This window comes from Anomalospiza imberbis, chromosome 2, assembly GCF_031753505.1.
Source record: "Anomalospiza imberbis isolate Cuckoo-Finch-1a 21T00152 chromosome 2, ASM3175350v1, whole genome shotgun sequence".
Taxonomy (NCBI): domain Eukaryota; kingdom Metazoa; phylum Chordata; class Aves; order Passeriformes; family Viduidae; genus Anomalospiza; species Anomalospiza imberbis.
Window position 1 is genome coordinate 99,213,764 of NC_089682.1, and position 18,991 is coordinate 99,232,754.

Below are 18,991 nucleotides of genomic sequence, written 5' to 3' on the forward strand. Positions count from 1 at the left end.
CCTCAGCCACAGCAGTGCGTTTAGGACACAGATCTAAAATCTGAAGCCATCAAATTTTTTTCCTGAAGAGGTCACAGTGATCAAAGTCTCATTAGAAATGATTAATTTCAAATCTCAAATGACTGAGTTACCTTCTGGTTGTGAAGGAACAAAAGGACTGTAAAAATTGGTTTGCATTAATCAGTAAATGTCAACAAATCCATGTTTCACAAGTAAACACCAAAAAGGAGTCCTATAAATAAACATTTATATTACATGTTGTATTAAAAAGGTTAAAATAATGTAATGCAAGTGATAATTGTTGGCAGGTTCAGCTCTTCCATTTAGCAAAGAATATCACAGGACAGCTGTTGACTGGGATCATGTAGTCTTTAAGAAATCAGTTTATGGGAAACTGCTGTGAGACAGAAGAAGAATCTGTTTAGGCTTCACCCTGAGCATTCTGAAGTTCAAGGTTAAAAAATGGTTATCAATAATATCAAGATTTAACATACCTAGTATAACACAAGAGGACTCACTATGAAACACAGGTCAGCTTGTTCACAGTCTTGGCTTCTATTTCCAGCCAGGACCAAACCAAGAGTAAGTGACTTCCCAGCTGCCTCATTTCTAAAACAAAGGGAAGACTACTGAGTAGTTCATAAAAAGGCTTAGTTATAAAAGTAGCATAGTTAACAAAAAGCATTTCACAAAAGAGAGGGTGTTCAAGCTGTTTGATACTCTAATCTCTGGCTATAAATATCTTCAATAAGTAAAATGTATATTAGAGAGGAGAATATGTTCCATTTTCTCATAGTGTCTACAAAGTCTCTTTCTTGAGACACTTTCCAGATAAATGTAACAGGAAAACATAAGCTGAATTTTGTGAAGTATTTCTAGAATTAAATGTTTAAAAAAATTATACAAAATAAAATCTAGATCTGTTCACAAAAAAATTCTGAAAGCACATGAGACAAAAAGTCCTCTGTAATCCAAAGACCTTAAGCCAAGACATGCACAATCACCATGTAAGTCCCTGCTTTGACAAATGCAGGTTAAGGATCTCCTGTGATCTAAATAAACAACTTACCATTGTCCTTAATAGTGATTGATAGTTAGTGGTGAGTTATAGCTCATATAATTTGTATTTGCTAGTGTTAAGCTGCTGCATAGTCTCAAGGTCCATCTTAGTACCCTTCCAAAAAAAGCCATGTCACAATCATTGTTCATAAGAATAGTTTTGATTTCAGAAAAATACCCACATAAAAATGAGTGCTTATAAATAAAAATATTCCATACTAAGCAGTTTTAATGATTCAGCTTCAAAAAGCAGGAATGTTAATTTACAACACCAAGGTATTCATCAGTTCAGTTTGGACTTAAGTTGTGTCTACTGTTGTTTCTAACCATTTAGAGATGCCAACTAGATAACATAAAAAGCATAGAAATAGTCAGAAGACAAGGGATCTAATTAACAATGCATCAATGACCAATTTCTTCATTTATTTGTTTATCCATTATTATTACCTTGGGATGGTTGAAAGACAGTAATTTTTCAACTCTCCTTACTGCCAGTTAAATTTGAGGTCTTTGCAATTTGTTTACTGTTAGAAGCATAGAGAATAGAAAATGGATCTTTGATTTTGATTACAACTACCGACTACCATTTCCAACACTACCTAACTTCTCTCTTTCACTGAGCATTGCAGATCACTTCTGCTGTCTCTACACCATACCAGGAAAACACATGCAAAGATGTATTGCATTTTGTAAAAAGTGTGAGCTGAAACATGCAGGATTTTATGCAGGGCTGTGTTCAAAGGATGGGGAAATGCAAGCATGCTAATCATTTGTGAAGGACTGCAGAATGGAAGAGGGGGAGTATGGTCATGGACAGGCTCTACCAGTGGAACCAGAGATCAACAGGAACATTCCACATACAGAAATCTCCAAAAGAATTTGTAGATGCTTCATTCCAGGTGTACCTATAGGAATCACAGAGTTTAACCTTCACAGATAGGTGAAGTTGGCCCTGTTGCTTAGGGTAGCAGCCAGTCACTGACCATATCTGTAGAACCATGACAGTGAAGAGATTTACTGTGTGCTCCTGCTGCACAGCTACAGCCAGTTCATATTCTCCAACCCAATGTCATCTGAAAACAGTGCTGCTTTTAAAATAGTAAAAAATAGTCTCTCTCTTATCTTTTTTTCTCTTAAAAATACCCATTAATTGACTTTGCAGATATCAAATAACTGTGGCCCACTGTTGTGCTGATGTAGATACAGGAAAAGAAGTGAGCATAATGTATAGAACATGCAGAGTGATTTATTGAACTGGTTGTTTGGTGAAAAACTAAGCAAGGGGCTAATCTGATTTATGGTTCTAATTTTGTTTGGTCACAGTATTACTTGCCTTTTTTTGTAGTATGAAAAGATTACTATGAACGATAAACTTCAAAGAATCATTACCTCTGGCACTTGCAAGTGTGCTCAAATTGAGTACTTAATTACAAAATCTCAAATGCATGTGTTTTACAACTTTCACCTTATTAGGGAAGAGCTGTTAGAATATCTGCCTCATAGAAATGAGCATAATATTCTAAGGCAGCAAGCAAAACTGCAAAATCACATTTTTCTTTAAAAAATAATTAAAATTGTTTGCTAATCTCTTTTCACTCTTGCAAAATGTGATGATTCTAGCATATAAACAAATGTGTATTCTGCTCACAACAGATAAAACTCATTGGGAGCTCACTTAAATAAGGTAAATATTAATTTATTTTTCAGCAAAATTCAATGCTATCTATTGATGCCATCAAACCCTATTAAGATTTTTTGGTTTCAAAACATCTATAATGCCAGTACTCTTAGGAAGGAACTGAGACAAAACCCACAATGCAGATACTGAGATTCAATTATATGATTAACTGAAATTGCAAGGAAGAAGCTATAGATTTCATATTTCAGTTGGTACTCATTTTGTATTTAAAATATATTGGGTATATCTGTGGGTGTAAGTCCCATTAAACAGCATTAGACCTGCTACACTAAGCTTCTTGCAGCAAATAGATCCTAAGAAAACTTCTGTCTCTAGGTAGTTCATTATTGCAGAATAAATATCAACTTAACTACTTATTTCTTTTTACTTTCTGTAATTTTGAATCACAATAAACAAGATTACCTGGTATGAGATTAATATTTTTCACCCATAGATTTAAAATACCTATATTTGCAGTAAGTAATCAAATAGTGCAAGGCTACCCCTTTGTTTCTGAAATTGTATCTGTAAGTAGAGCAGATAGACCAAGGGGAGCAAAGGTTTGTCCTCTGCCATAACTGATCCCACATCTCTTGAAAGATTCCAGCTGCCTCCTGTGGATTTACAGCCAGGTATGAAGTGGTCTTTGGAGAAACTTTGTGTTCCTGCCCACAGATCACTGGGGAGCTCTGTCTGTCTTAAACCAATGGGATATTTCACTGATTTGCATTCTTATCAATTGCTCTACATGTAACAATAAATGCCACTCTTAAAAAAAAGTCTGCCATATGTAAGAAATGAGTAGGGCTGTCAGCTGTCAAGGGCCAATATTCTAGTGGAAAAAGAAGTTGCACTCTTCTTTGTGAGTTCAGCCTTGCCTACAGGAAAACATTTTGCTTGCTTTTTCCTGTGCCAGCCTCATATAAGTGGCCAAAGAGTGTAAAGTAGAGGACCTGAAATTCAAGAAGGAGAGGTAATATGTGTATTAAATGCAAATGAGAAGATAAGGAGAAGGGCATAAGATAAGAAGATAAGGGGGGAAGACTGAAGGATTAAGCAGGAGTGGAGCAGAAAACTTTACGAGTATTTACGAGAGTCTGGAACCAGCAAGCAGCTGGTTGGCATTAGGCCTAGAATATTGCAAGTATCAAATAATATTGAATGAATGGGCTTTGAATAAATGTGCTAGTCATCAATGCTGAGAAATCAGCTTTGGCATCATGCCCCATTCTTCTGGAAGGCTTGTAAAACGTGTTCACTACAGTGGCCCATTTTAGGTCATAACTGTGCAAGCAGCTGAAAAAATACTACTGCTTATGCCATAACTCATAGCAAATGCAGAAGAAGAGCAAATAGATTGCCTCTGGAAACTCTGTGCCTACCAGAGAAATCAGGAAGCAAAACTGCATCTTCAGTGATTTCCTGGTAAGAAGGCTGAATTTTTTAGGAAACTTATTGACTGAGAAGCAGAATTATCAAACTTATCTACAAGTCAACACATTGATTACACTGAAAATAAAGAAGTCCTTGTGCTACAGAAAAATGCTACTGTTTCTAGAAAGAAAAAGTGATAATGTTGCCTTCTAGACAATGCATTTCCAGTTTCCTAGGTTGGTGCATTTCAAAACGACTTTTAGTTGTTACTGAACTACAAGGACAGTAGCTTACCTTCAAGCACAGCCTATGTGACCTTTGATGCCATGTGTTACTTGTTGCTGGCCACCCTGCAGAGAGCTAGAGTGCAAGGGTCACAGGACCCTCTCCTGTGAAAGGAAATGGATCTTGCAGGCATCATATGTAGCAGGCCTGTTGCATGGCATTCGTGTTCTGTTTTAGATGTGCTACAGCAAAGTGAGGAACTGACTCATCACAGAACCACAGAATGAGTGAGGTTGGAAAGGACCACAGTGGGACATCTGGTCTAACCTCTCTCCTCAAGGAGGGCCACCCTAGAGCAAAAGTCACAGGATTGTGTCCAGAGGGTTCTTGAATATCTCTAGTGAGGGAGACTCCACAACCGCTGTAGGCAATGTCTTCCAGAGCAGGTTCAACTGCACAGTAAAGAAGTTCCTCCTCACATTCAGGTGGAACTTCCTGTGTTCCAGTTTCTCCCTGTTGCTTGTCCTATTGCTTGACACTGAGAAGAGCCTGGGTCCATTGTCTTAGCACCCTCTCTTCAGATACTTGCATAAATTGATGAGGTCCTCTCTCAGTCATCCCCTCTTGAGGCTGAACAGGTCCAGTTCCCTCAGCCATTCCTCTTAAAAGAGATGCTCCTATCCCTTGATCAACTTTGTACGTCTGTTGGAGCTCCATGTCTGGCTTATGCAGTCTCACAAAGTTACAATTTTAAAAGCTAATTATAAGTCCTGCAATAAATTATGTGTGTTACAGGTTTATGTGATCATGAAGCAGATTAAATCAAGCACGGCTTTTGATGTGCTATTGATCATCCTCCTCAGTGTTTTGAGGAAGATGAAAGTGTTCTGTACAGTTGATCGAAAAAGTTGGGCTATTCTTTTCATTTTCATAGAATCATAGACTCATTAAAGTTGTAAAAGACCTTTAAGATCATAGGATCTGACCATTAACCTCACACTGACAGGTCTGCCATTGAAACCATGGTACATCCACACACCTTTTGAACACTTCCAGGGGCTGTGATTTCACCACTTCTCTGTGCAGCCTGTTCCAGAGCTTGAACATCAATTCAGTGAAGAATTTCTCCCTAATATCCAGTCTAAATACCCAATGGTGCAAGATCGGGTCAGTTCTTCTTGTCCTATAACTTGTTAACCAGGAGAAAAGACCAGTCCTCACCTCACTATAGCCTCTTTTTTGGTAGCAAAGAGTAATAGCATCTCCCCTGAGCATCCTTTTCTCCAGGGTAAACAACCCCAGCTCCCTCAGCTACTCATCATAAGACTTCTGCTCTGTCATTAGACTTGTGCTCTGTTTTGACTTGCAAAACCCAGGAAAGATGTTCACAAACTCCATTGTTTTAAAATTGATGGTGTCTGGGATGCCCTTGAAGAAGACACCACGCATTTTAGCCATCAGGAGAGGAAGCAGTGAGTGGGAAGGCAAACAGCAAAAAGACAAATGTTGAAGGGAGTCAAAAAGCCAAAGCAAAAGGATGGTGTATAGGATCAACGGGGGCAAGGTAGATTGTGGACATCCAGAAAAGTTCCATAACCCTTTCTGAAAAGATGATACACTGGGATTGAAAAGGAAACTGAAGGATGCAGCAAACTTTGTTGATAAAAACAAAACTCATTATACTTCTTGCTCATGGCATCAGCAATTCTGTCCCTATATGAACTAATCCTCCTTTACCACTGCTCATTATAATGGAAACTACTTTCCCATTTTTCAAGTCAGGACACTACAATAAATGGTGACTATCTCAACTGGTATTTTACTCGTGTGCTGTAAATTACCTTGGCCAAAGAAAACCTTACCTAATAATTGTGCCTGGCTTTTTCCCCCTAAGCACCAGCATACTGTTTGACTTAGAGGATTGCTCTCTGGAAACTTGTGAGCAAGTAGGCTATGTTTAGAGCTAGTGTCCTTCCCCTTTGGAAGTCCTCTGTGGAGCTTGAATGCTAAAGGCTTCTTTAACATGATGTACATTTTCTCATTTTTAAAAATTTAAATATGCAATTTACAATTCTGTTTTTATGTTCCAATATATATCATAAAATTAATTATTCCACAATCCTTTTTGAATTCTTCTAGTTAGCATATCAAGTGTTTCTCCTACTGGAAAAAAAAATCCTTGAATTTTGTTCCAATAAAAACAAAGGAATCCTTAATATTGACTGCTCATACCTTTTCACATTTCAAAGTAGCACCTTCCTTTGCAGTGCCTGAACAGCCTTCCTTTAGGATTTTGTTTTTTAAAATGTTAATGACTTCCTCCTCCTAGGAGATGACTGTTTCTGGGCAAGTTTGTCAATCAGCATTATATTTGTATAGATACAGTATTAAACATTATACATTTACATGGCAAATACAAACCATATCAATCAGTCAGTCGAGAGACTTCTCAGCAATCTGTGTCTGTATTTTTCATGGCCCAAGGGAATAATATGAAAGAGATCTAAGAATATTCAGTCAAATGCAAATCTGAATTTCACATCACCCTTTCTCATGACCCATTTGTTTTTGCTTTCCTTGAATGTTAAAGCACTCAAGCAAATACATGTGAAATTGTATCCACCAAAGACCAGGCAGAGACATGTCTGACCCAATCCAGCACTGACCATATTCCCATTTGAAGCAGGGAGCTGGCCCAGATCGTCTTCCAACCAACATCTTTGTGATTGCATGATTCTGTGGTTCTGAAGCTGATTTCCACACAAAAAAGTATGCAAATCCACATCCACAAAACCCAACACCAATCTCTCTGTTACATTCTAGTCAATGATCAAAGCCAACAGCAAGGGAATATGCATAGCTAAGTTTCTCAGAACAGCACACTTATTTTGTCCACTAGCAAGTCACTCTGAGCTGACAAGCTACCTACATAGCTGTGCCATCAGAACAATATTTTTCCATGAATTTCTCAACTGAAGATGTTGCCATGTTTGAGAAAAAAGCAATACAATTTTTTGCATTTTAAGAGGCAAATATGTCATCGAGTAGCTGTTTATTTTTTTACTATGTCCATTACCAGGGGAAAAAACTGACAAAAGAGCAAGTTTTCATAGAAAACAAAAATATGTATTTGGTAAAATACTGACAACTCTAGGATTGTGCTACAAGGATTTTTATTGGAATAGAAGGGGGATCTTTCTAGGCTTTCCCAAAATTCTGAGACCAAACTTATTAAATATTTTAATGTCTGAGTTAGGCCAAAGATTTATCTGCGTTGAGAAGACATTTGCTGGGGGCATGAAGTCGCATCACACATCAATAAAAAGGAATGTTGAAATATTTTCTAGAAACAGGTAAATTACTCTGGAGATTTTAATAAAGAAAATTGTTTAAAAATTAATTTTACAAAGTGCAAAGTGATGCACTGAGGGGTGAATACCAAGAACTGCTCTAACAGTTATAAATTTGCAAGCTAGAAATGGCAGAAGTGAGACACCTGTATGTAGCAACTACCCACATTTTGACTATATCACTCTATTTAATCTACAAATATCAAATGTACTATTTCAAATTAATCTCTGTTAATTTTTAAAGAAGTTTTATAGTTTCAAAAGAATGACTGTTTGAGATTAGGTAAGCAGCCAAAAGTATAATTTAGAAGCTGCAAATATTCATAAAAAATCAGTTTCTTCTGACAATAAATGTATTTACCATAAACTACAATACTACCACAGAAAAATGAATAAAAAAAATTTAAATTGAATAAATCGAATGTACACTGTATTGGAAAATTTTTAATATAGATCCATAGTTTTAATTTCCCTCAAGATGATGATCTCATCCTCCTAAAGAAACACTGTGCCCAGTCTGTGGACAAAATTACAGCCAGGAAATGATAATCATATTCTAGGCTGGGAGGATGTAATATGCTTAGCTCTCCCTTGCATAGTGGAGTTCTGAAGTCACACAATACTGAAAAACTTACTTTTTCTTAACCTACATTTTGGTCTTGATGTCAAGTCATCTGTTGGAAAACACACAGAAAGAAAAGGACCTGAAGGCAGAAGTTTGATATTTTGTTGTGAATATTTTCCACAGAATATTTCACTTTCTCATGATTTCCACCTGGCAATAAATATTCACTACCTTTCCCAAAAGGAGGAAAATTTTGGATGATTGGATTTGAAGTGGTAAATGACAGAACAAATGACAAAATATATTATCCTTGTTTCCACAGCGTGCTGCACTGTCTGTGAAACAGACAGTTTGCTGCTGTTTTGCTAAACACAGGTCTTGGCTCATTCCAGCCCGTCACAAATTTACTTTCAGGTGAGCTGAATGGCTTTCTAGGCTCCACTGGCTCTACTGCATGTAGGATTCAGCACCTTCAGTTACCCCATACCACGTGTGATCTCTACACCACATGTACTAGCTGACAGAACAGGTGTCCTGGAGGCCGGGTAGGTGCTCAGGATGTCCAAAAATGGCACAATATTTAGGTCATCTATTTCCACTGACTTTAGTGGAATATAAATAACAAGCTTACAAATATACACAGATGCCTATGTTTATATACTGAAGGGCCTCACTGAAGGGATGCTTACTAGCAGCTGGAGCAGAGAAGGTGCGTGTCTGGAGCACATCTTTCAGACATGTTTCAGTCTGAAAAGTAATCTAATTCATGCACAATCATTTATGTGATTACATTTTCAATTTTTTGTGATGAAACAGAAGTATAGAAAGTGGGGGGCTGCAGCAAGCTTTGATTTGGTAGGTTGCTCCAACTAAAATGCTACTGTAGACACTCATGTTATCTATCTCAAGTTCCACAAAAAGATGTACTTGTAGCAGCCAAAGGCTTTCTGTCTTCTAATTTGTCCCTTTCCCTCCAGAGGTAAAAAAAGGTGAAAATGAAAAGAAAGATCTTGTCCTTACTGTGTTGAATTAATAAAAATGAGGGTTTTCACTAAAAGAATGTATTGTCAGTGCAACTTTATTTTTTCTAGGGGGAAAAACATATCTTCAACCAGTTTTAGCTATTTGCTATATTGCCCTTCTCTGCAGCACTGGAACTGAATTGTTCCCAGTAGCACAGCACTGAACTTCCATAGGGCAATAGTCCAATCCTCTCTGATAAATGCTCTTCTCCACTGTGGTATATAGCTAAATTCTCCCTGCTCTTAATTAGCTGCACATATCTCATTAATGAGCTTTAAATCAAAGCCAGTCAGAAAGTGGCTACTATCTCCACTTGCAGGAGGGAATATTTCCTCCCTGTTACCCTTAGAGAATCACTAAACAATCAGCAAAGGAGATTTCAGAATAATGTGTCTCCTTGTCCCCTAAAGCTATGCAAATGATCTTTTTTTATAACACTTTTCAATCTAATTGACACTTGTAATAAAATCCTGCCTGTACTGATCAATCTTACCTTAGAGTCATCCCACACCAGCTCTTTAAGTAGTGCCCTTCAATTAAAACTTCCAGAAGGCTGTGAAGACTGTAATAATCCACTTGTAGGGAGAGGGAGTTACTTGTTGCTCTGAGGATATCATTAAACAGGTTTAAGACTACACATTTTAGGGCAATGGCTTTGTGAAGGGAGCTTTGTGAGCTTATGAATTCCACATGTTGTTTAACTATGTCCAGGAGTCCATTGTGTGAACTCAATGAAAACCATCCCATGGTTTCAAAAGAATACAGATCTTTTCCTGTTGTCTGTAACAGGCAGCTTCAGCTGTATTTATTTGGAGCATTCTACCACTACAAATCAAAATAATGACAGAAACCACACACTGTCAATAAGTGAAATACTATTTTAAGCAAATAATCCCAACCACATCACTCTGGATTGATCACTTGAAGATGCCAATTAATTATTCTCTGCAAGATGAATCACCACCAGCCACATATATTTTCAAGAAAACCAGTGAAGTACTCGATAGGGCATTAGAAAGCCCTTCATATAGCCAAAATAAAATTTTCAAGGGAGATAAATCGTTTGTTTTTAGCAAAAAGCTACAGCATTTCTCCAGAATTGTGGCACAGCTGTCAATATCATAGAAAATTTTGTATATCAAATAAGCAGTCCTACACACTGCCAGCCACAATCTATGTGGTCTCTTCCCACAGAGAAACTAGGGCAAGTTAAAGCTGTTGCCACTTTTGCTAGTACTGAGGGCAGAACTGGAAGAAAAATGAATAATGTTGTTCACCTTATGTTTAAGATAGTTTTAAGAATTTTTACATATTGTTGAAAGAAGTTGTGCATGCTGACTAATGCCTGTGGTTGGAAAGAGGGAAACTTCACTTTACAGGAGGGTTTTATTCATTCAGTACAATCAGATTCTGTGTAAATTAGAGAAATAGCACTATGTTGATCTCAAAAAGCATAACCAGTGCTGTGGTTCACTTTTTGTTCCTGTTCAGGGGATTTTTTCAGACCCTATCTTGGCATACCATGACTATACCTTACTCACCAAGCTGCACACAACTGCAGGAAAAGAGGAACGTCACCTTAGATGGGTGTATCTTCATTCTTCATTCGGATTCTGATGTGTAGAATGGCATATAGGATTTACAAAGGTAGATGAGAAGACCAAAAACAGAGACTATAGCTTGATAAGCAAGTGACTTCCTAAAAGAGCACTGAGCTAGCCACTGTTTCTAGAATCAAAAACTGAAGCAGGAGAAACAAGCCTATTTTCTGGGAATAATTTTTTTGTGGAGGAAGGAACCTCTTCTCTCTATCTTGAGAGGCATCTTCCATCAACCTTCTGCATCCCAGCAGGTGAGAATACCTCTGTGAAATGCATCCAGCTCAGCCTTTGATCTGCTCACACCTGAAAGTTATGTCCAGGCTGTTCCAGACTCAGTGCCCTGACACTGAGTCCCTCTTACAGAGGTGCTTTACATCCCTCTGTGGTTGATGCAAAGGAGTAGAATTCTGGCTTGCTGCCCCTTAATTAGTTTTCAGAAACATTAACCCTGTAAGCTACCTAGACTTTTCATTCAGGAGGTCTTAATCAGTACAAAGACCAAAAATCCACTCTTGATGTTTGCAATGTGGTGCATATGTTCCTACATAGGCCACTGAAGATGTCCCTCTGCCTCTAACCCAAGGTGGTGTTGGATTTCTTTTAAAACTTTGGCACTAATTAGGCATAAGTAGCCTAATTGACGGGAGTAGTCAACAGATTAGAATGGTTACAGCTTACTGCTATTTTATGGGTGACAAAAGGAAGTAAAAAATGAAGCACCAAGTCTATATTTCCACAGACCCCAGCTTTCAGTAAGCCTGGTGTATTTTAAGCAAAAGTTGAATATGAGAGTAAACTGCTCTCTTTAGAAGCTCCTGTTCTTCAATTCCTAATGAGAAGACAGAACAATCAGGAAATTTCAGAGATGTTTAGTGGCTGAATATCCCAAAGAAGACACTGAACTTTGCACTCATTTATTTCAGCCTAAGTTTGGCTCACAACTAGCTAAGATGTTGTAGTCCTGAACAGTTCCTTGCCATTTTCGCCACCTACATTAGTGACATTTCCTAAAAGCATCTCATTACTAGCTAACACCAGTTCGGGTCCCCTGGGGCTAGTAATAATTTAAAATATATTTATCTGCTTAGGAAGAGACAGATCAAAGAGCAGCTGGGTTGGGGGATGGGGTGGGGGGAGTAAAGCAACAGCCAAAATTTGAGGGGATTCTTAGGTTTCAAAATAGAAAAAGTTGCTTTTATACTTTTTTGTTTTATATTATACATTTTTCTAACATCTCCACAAATATGCTGATAGAACAAATGAATGAATTCTGTATGAAAAAAACATCTGTGACAGTTTGAAGGACACAGGATTTTTCTGTTCTAAGATCTCTCTGTGGACACTGCCCAGAAGTGATGGGAATTCCTAGACTCCAAGTGCATACCACTTACATTAATTATTGAAATAAACTTCATATCAGGTTCAGCATTTTAAAATTTATTTATTTGCACAGAAGAAGAAAGAAGTAGGATGCCTCCAATGCTTCTGCCATCTGCTCCTTTGAAAAGAAGAGTTGTCTCCTTGTCTCTTGGCATAGATAATTTCTTATTTACAGAGCTGTGAAAGCAGCTCTAAAAGCCTGTGTTAAGCTGAGGACTTTAGTGTCTTAAAACAACACCTCTCAGTTTTATTTTCCATTTTAGAATTCAGAAATCTTCATCATGTATTTTCACTCTTGAAGGGCTGTGTCACTAACAACTTAAGGTAAAGCTGACATTGAAAACTCATCCTCCTGGTTTCCCTTCTCTGCTCACCTAACTCTCTAAGGCAGCTGAGATCTCAAAGTATTTAGAACATAGTTATTAAATTAAATTAAATTAAATTAAATTAAATTAAAATCAAGATAAAAGTTAAAAGCCACTCATTCTGATGTTCCAGATCCTCCCCATCCACCACACCAAGCTTTCATATTCCTTATTTTTGCACAGTGTTCTTTAGTATGCAGTTGCTATACAGTTCACCTCTAAAGACTGGTTATGTACCTAGGATTCTGGTGTTGTTCTCACAAGTAGGAAACTGACTCATTCTACACCTACACATTTTTTCTGCCATGGTTAAATCAGAGGCTGGAATCTTAAAAGCCAAATGGAATCAAGGTCCAAAAGCATATTCTTTCCATAAGCTTGTACTCAAAACCATTTTGAAAGGAAATATTGTGAGTTTTGCTGTGTTCAGCCAGAAACCATTAGTGAGATACCACCCACCAAACCCTCAAAATCAGAACACAGTAGCAGCTGGCCTTTCTCTGAAGAGCTAATTGATTGTCCTCTAAAAACTCTAAGATGTGAGAGATATGCCAATACCAGGAATATTTTTCACAGGAGAACTTGTAGCAACCTTCCCAAAACCAAAAACAAAGAACGGAATTTGCATGAAGGTGGTTTGGAGGAGGTGGCAAAAGTACTGAGTATCCTCACCTGCAATACAAATGCCTACAAGCTAGTCACTTATACGTCCTTTCTACACATGCCAGGCTTTTTTCCTGTGTCCTTTGATTGCTAAAGTTCAGTCTTTCCAGGGTCTTCCATAATGCTTCTGCCCTCTCACAACCAGTTTGGGAATTACCTACTGGAAGACTATGATTATGTTCATCCTTCATCTCAAAATCCCTGTTCATTCCCTTTCTTCTCATAGACCATTCAAATTAATTTCCTTGCTTCCTGCTACAAAGCCCACATGGTTTTTGAGAGGTATCAGTGAAGCAGGACATTTTCCCCCCTCTGCAATTAAATCTGTATTGTTCGTTCTGCCTGGTTTGACTCTCTGTGGTCACTATGAGATTAGCATTTTGCCTCAACATTTCCAGCACCCTGGCAATATCTTAGGTCTGTTCAAAATACTACTTCTCACTTAAAAAACAGCAACAATGCTTGTGAATAACATGAATTGATTGTGGATCAACTTGGGAGTAACTGTGAACTAATTAGCACAGGGTGTTTTAACATAAATTGGATGGATGAAAAAACCTATTCAATTAAACACCTGCTTGTTGAATGAGGTTTGTCCTACTTGATTAATGAGCCTGAAAAGTTAAATAACCACCCAGGTAAATGCTCTTTTATCTACTAAACTCTTCATCCCTGTCTATTGAGATTCAAATCACATGTAGAATTTCAGACATTTTAAGAAGTAATTTTGCATTAAATAGAGAAAATAGCCGTACATTATATATTTGGCAACACCTTTCTAGGGTCACTTTCATTTATTATTGAGTGATGGACATTCAGCTAAGGAGGGAAAGTTATGGTCTAGACTCACCTGATGATGCAGACTGTACTGCTGGACTTCTTCTGGTGAAACTGAGGCAAAATCAGCCCGAGACTAAAGACTGAGAGATCTTTCTTTACTACTGAAAATTAAACTGCACACTTTTAAAATTGAAAAAAGACTATTATAACCATGTAATGGAATTTGGATTAATACAGGCTTGAGTGCTTTACTCATTAAACTCTATAAAGAGTAGATGACTCCTGTGGGGGATAGCACATCCCTTATGAAGACATCCAGCTCAGATATTTAAAAGAGGAGAAAGATGCTAGAAGAAAATTCTCTGTCTTGCTGCTGACCTCTGCTTGGAAAGTGATCTTTCAAAATCTAGAGTAATGGTACATTTAATCAGCAGAAGACAGATAAACAAAGTGCCTGGGGAGTTACTTGTGACAGGTATTCATGAACCAAAACAAGGGAAAAGACAACTGAAATCAAATACCTATTGTCAGCACAAGAGCAATATCAATAAAAGCAAACTGAACATTTAGTTTGAAATCAATTCTGCTGAGCCAGAACTAACAATGGCTGCAATGCGAGGATTCCCTAAAACAATGAATTTTGAGACTTGTATATATTTTGTTTGTTAATTTGATTTCTGAGGAATCTAAATGTTACGTAAAAGCCATGTGGTCATTGGTGATATTTTCTTTCCAAAACTAGCTTAAGTGGTTCTAATTCTTTTTTTATTCCTGCAAAACAGTATTCTGAAAGATGCTTGATCAACAAAATATTTCTAGGATATAGTAATAACATGTTCTAAAAAAATTTTGCCATGGTTATTGCACTGGGACCTCACATGTTAGGGTAAAGTTATGACCACTGGTGACACATTTTGCAGTGGAAAGCGTGTAAAACTCTGCAAAATTTCTTTAAGCATTTAAAGATAAATAGATAAGAAGTCTGTGGGGGATCACTCTGAGGTAAAAATCATTGTGGACTTGACATGCTTGCTGAGTAGTTATTTCTGATACAATATAACTTTGTTATAAAGTAGTTTGGCAGTTTTTTACTTTTAAAAATGCAATAGCCTTAGCTCTCTCTCTCTTTTGTTTCCAGCCTTGAATTTTTTATTATTATTATTATTTATAATAAAATTTGAGGATGGAAACTTTTTTTAACACTCTGAAATTATTGGCATATACAGAGGGCCATATCTTAATCTTACTCATACCTAAAATCAGTTTACTTGTAGAGATGAAAATGCTTAAAAATTGCAAGAGACTTCCTGAGACATCCAAATATTTTTAATTTCCCCAAAAGTTAGGGCCTGGTCTAGAAATGTGTTAGCAAGAGTTTGAACTTTAGGTTTCAAGAAAAAAAATTGAGGATGATCTGTCCCTCTTCTCAATGAAGCTGCCCAAAAGTCCTCCTCAGTACCGCAACAGTGGCAAAACAAATTACTTTGTCTTTCATTTAATCTAATTAACAAGTAGCATGAGAAATGATCAATGACATTGTGCTGGCAGTCCAAGTTTTTCAAGCAAGCAGATAAAACTGTAACACAGGCATACAGATTGTAAGGCTTTTCTCACAAAAAAAAAAAAAAAAAAAGTGTCTTTTTGTTTCCTTCATGGCTTTTATATCTTTCAGCCTTAGTTCTTCAAACTTTTCTTTGCAAGCATAATCAGTCAATTAATTTTTAAACTTATTTTTAAGAAAAAATAATCATCTTTTCTATGGGGACTTCTTAAAAAGAAAGCCAGGCTTGCTACCGAATAGGGCAGAGATTTGAATTCAGGTATTTTGCTAAATATAACCCCGTTTTAAAGTTTTATCACTGTTGGCTGGTCAGGACATCTCCCCTCTGTGGAGGGCCATGGGTATTCACTAAGTCATAAGATCAACCTTGACTCTCCCTCTCTGGTTTACTTTGGTTTGGGAAGCCTTTGCTATGCCCAAAATAAAACTGATTTTGCACTTGGTTGGCTTTACAAACTTTTGTAAGGTTGTAAAGCCAAGTGCATGTGATACATATGAGTATGATACAGTATGAGTGAAAGGAGAGTGGGCACGAAGATGCTAAATGTTGGCAGTTGTGAGGTTAGAAGCTCTGGGGTGTAATCAAGATTATGACACTCAGTGAGAAATGTTAGACAACTGATCCATCTGCTCTTTCATGAATCACCTGACTCAAGGAATTATGATTAGCTGCCTCAAAAGTATAACATAATGCATAAGTGGTGTTTGAATAGTGTTTTAATTGGGTTGTAAAGGCAACCTTTTTTGAAAGAAATTTAATTTAGCTAGAATGCTAGACTGGGAATTCTGCTTAACTGGACAAACAGGCCTTGAAAGGCTGTCCTCAAAGAAGAATCAGCAGGTTGCCAGCACAGATGACATTTGGATTGGCAGTCAATCCTGTTCAGGTCTCCTGCTTTTTACTGCACTTGGCAGTGACAGGTCCCAAAATGTTTCATACATGCTGCAAGAGTGACCTGGACTCTCTGGACAAACTGAGATACCTGATTTGCATCTCAGTTGTCCCTACACAGGGAAGCAGGATTTCAGAGATGAAGAAGTTCCATATCTAGTCCATGCAAGAATGCAACTGAAAGTTCCACAAAGAGATCTAACCTTTAATGCCCAAGCTAAATGTGTATTCATGTAGAAGGTCCCAAATCACCTGCTTTTGGGGGGATAACAGCACTGTGCATCTTAGCAGCATCTGATGTACAGATCATAGAATCACAGAATCATAGAATGGTTTGATTTGGGGGTGACTTTAAAGATTATCTAGTTCCAACCCCCTTGACATGGGCAGGAACACCTTTCACTAGACCAGGTTGCTCAGAGATCTATCCAGCCTGGCCTTGAACACCTCAGGGGATGGGGCATCCACAGCTTCTCCAGAGAAGTGTCTCACCACCCTCACAGTAAAGAACTTCCTCCTAATCTAAACCTACTTTCTTTTAATTTGAATCCATTGCTCCTTTTCTTGTCACTACAGGCTCTTGTAATAAGTGCCTCTCTATCTTCCTCTGGGCTCTCTTCAGGTACTGCAAGGCTGCAATTTGGTCTCCCTGAAGCCTTCTGTTTTCCAGGCTGAACATTCCTAATTCTCTCGGTCTTATAAGAAGTACTCCATCCCTCTGATCATCTCGGTGGTCCTCCTCTGGACTCACTCCAACGGGTCCATGTCCTTCTTGTGCTGAAGACCCCAGAGCTGGACACACGAGGTGCAGCTAAGGTGTCACCACTTCTTCCTTGTAACAATGAGAAGAATCTTTCTACATCTGTCCCCTCAGTCTAACAGGCAGCACTATACTTCATCCTATGGAGAAACTGATTTTAAAAAGTCTTATCAAATCCCTGTACAGTTAAAGCTCTACACTTCCTTCTGGGAACCTACAGCCAGCACAAACAAGATGACTTGAACTGCTCAGGCTGGAAGTACATGTCTTCTGTATAACACGATTTCCTTTTGTGATTGCATTTGTAACACAAAAATCTTATCATACTTTCAAAGTTTGGGGAAGAAATTTCTGAACAAATTCCTTCATTTCAAAGAGGCCAAACTTATTTTGGGGATGCACAGTTTAGGTTTTACTGGAACCATTAGCTTTTAATCTGTAGATCCTAGGGGCAAGGTGGGATTAGATGGTGGTGTAACAGGCTTCCTTTTGCTGCATAGCCTTCAAGAAGCTATAGACAAAGAAGGCTCTGGCTTGCCAGACCTTGTCAGAGGAGAACATCTGTGAAAAGCTGGTTGCTTACAGACAACTCTACATTTTTGTCTGTATAAATAAATCATCTTCCTACAGACCATTTTAAACAGATAATAAAATTCCTTTGTATATCACATTAGTCACTACGCAGCATCCTCAATTGCACAAACTTTTACTAGGCAAATTAAACAGTACATATTAGCTTTAACTGCAGTAAACTCCCACTATGTGCACCAAGCAGTTTTACATCTGGTAGTATCTGTATTGAAAGTACAACTCAGTGTTTGCAGTTACTGAAATGGTTTTCTTTACATCAGAAAAAGACAGGTTTATTTTTCTCTTAAAAAGACACATAACCATGTAAAATTAAATACAGTGTTTCAGAAAACATTAAGTCTTATAGAAAGTGCCTTGTAGTGTCAGTTTATGTGACAGGGATATACTTATTTTTCTTGATTTCTTTCCTAAAATTTTTAAGTATATGTTCATATGAAAAATGTAACTTTTAATGTGATGGAGCTTTATTGGTCATTACCACAACCTCACAGGCAGCACAAATGAATGCTAATCCTATACTGCCCACTGACCTAAATATCACATATGTATTTCTGTATTTTCCATGTACATCCCATTAACAGGCACTGGAAAAATTCCATTAGCATTTTCACTTACACAGTCTGAGCCTTCTGGAGTTTCTTTTGGGGTAACCTGCAGAGAAATGTCTGTTTGTTACTGTGGGAGCTGTAGTTTTGTCATCATTCTTATGTGTAGCTTCCTGTCTCCCACATCTGTTGCTTTGTCGTTAAGCTGAAGAGTAAACTTTTCATAGCACCAATTGCTTTTGTGAGATTTTGCAGAGGATTTGTTAGATATTGTTATCACAACAGGTCCTGAAGACTTCTGAGGCATAAAATGCTGAGAAACTGGTGAGTGACAAGGGGAGCTACCCTGGTATGAGAGGGTTGCTTTTCTAGCATGTTTCTCACAAGGACCCTCAGCCAAAATCTTGACATTGTCACCCACAAACTGTGCTAGAGGGTCAAAAGGCACAGGCTGCTCCTGCAGCACAGGACAAAGTGAAGACGTCCCTAAAATGCTTCACATTTTGCTGCTTGGATTTGAGCAAGGGCTTTCAGAGCCTGCTGTGGTGCCAATGGACCTGTACTGAGAGAGGGCACCCT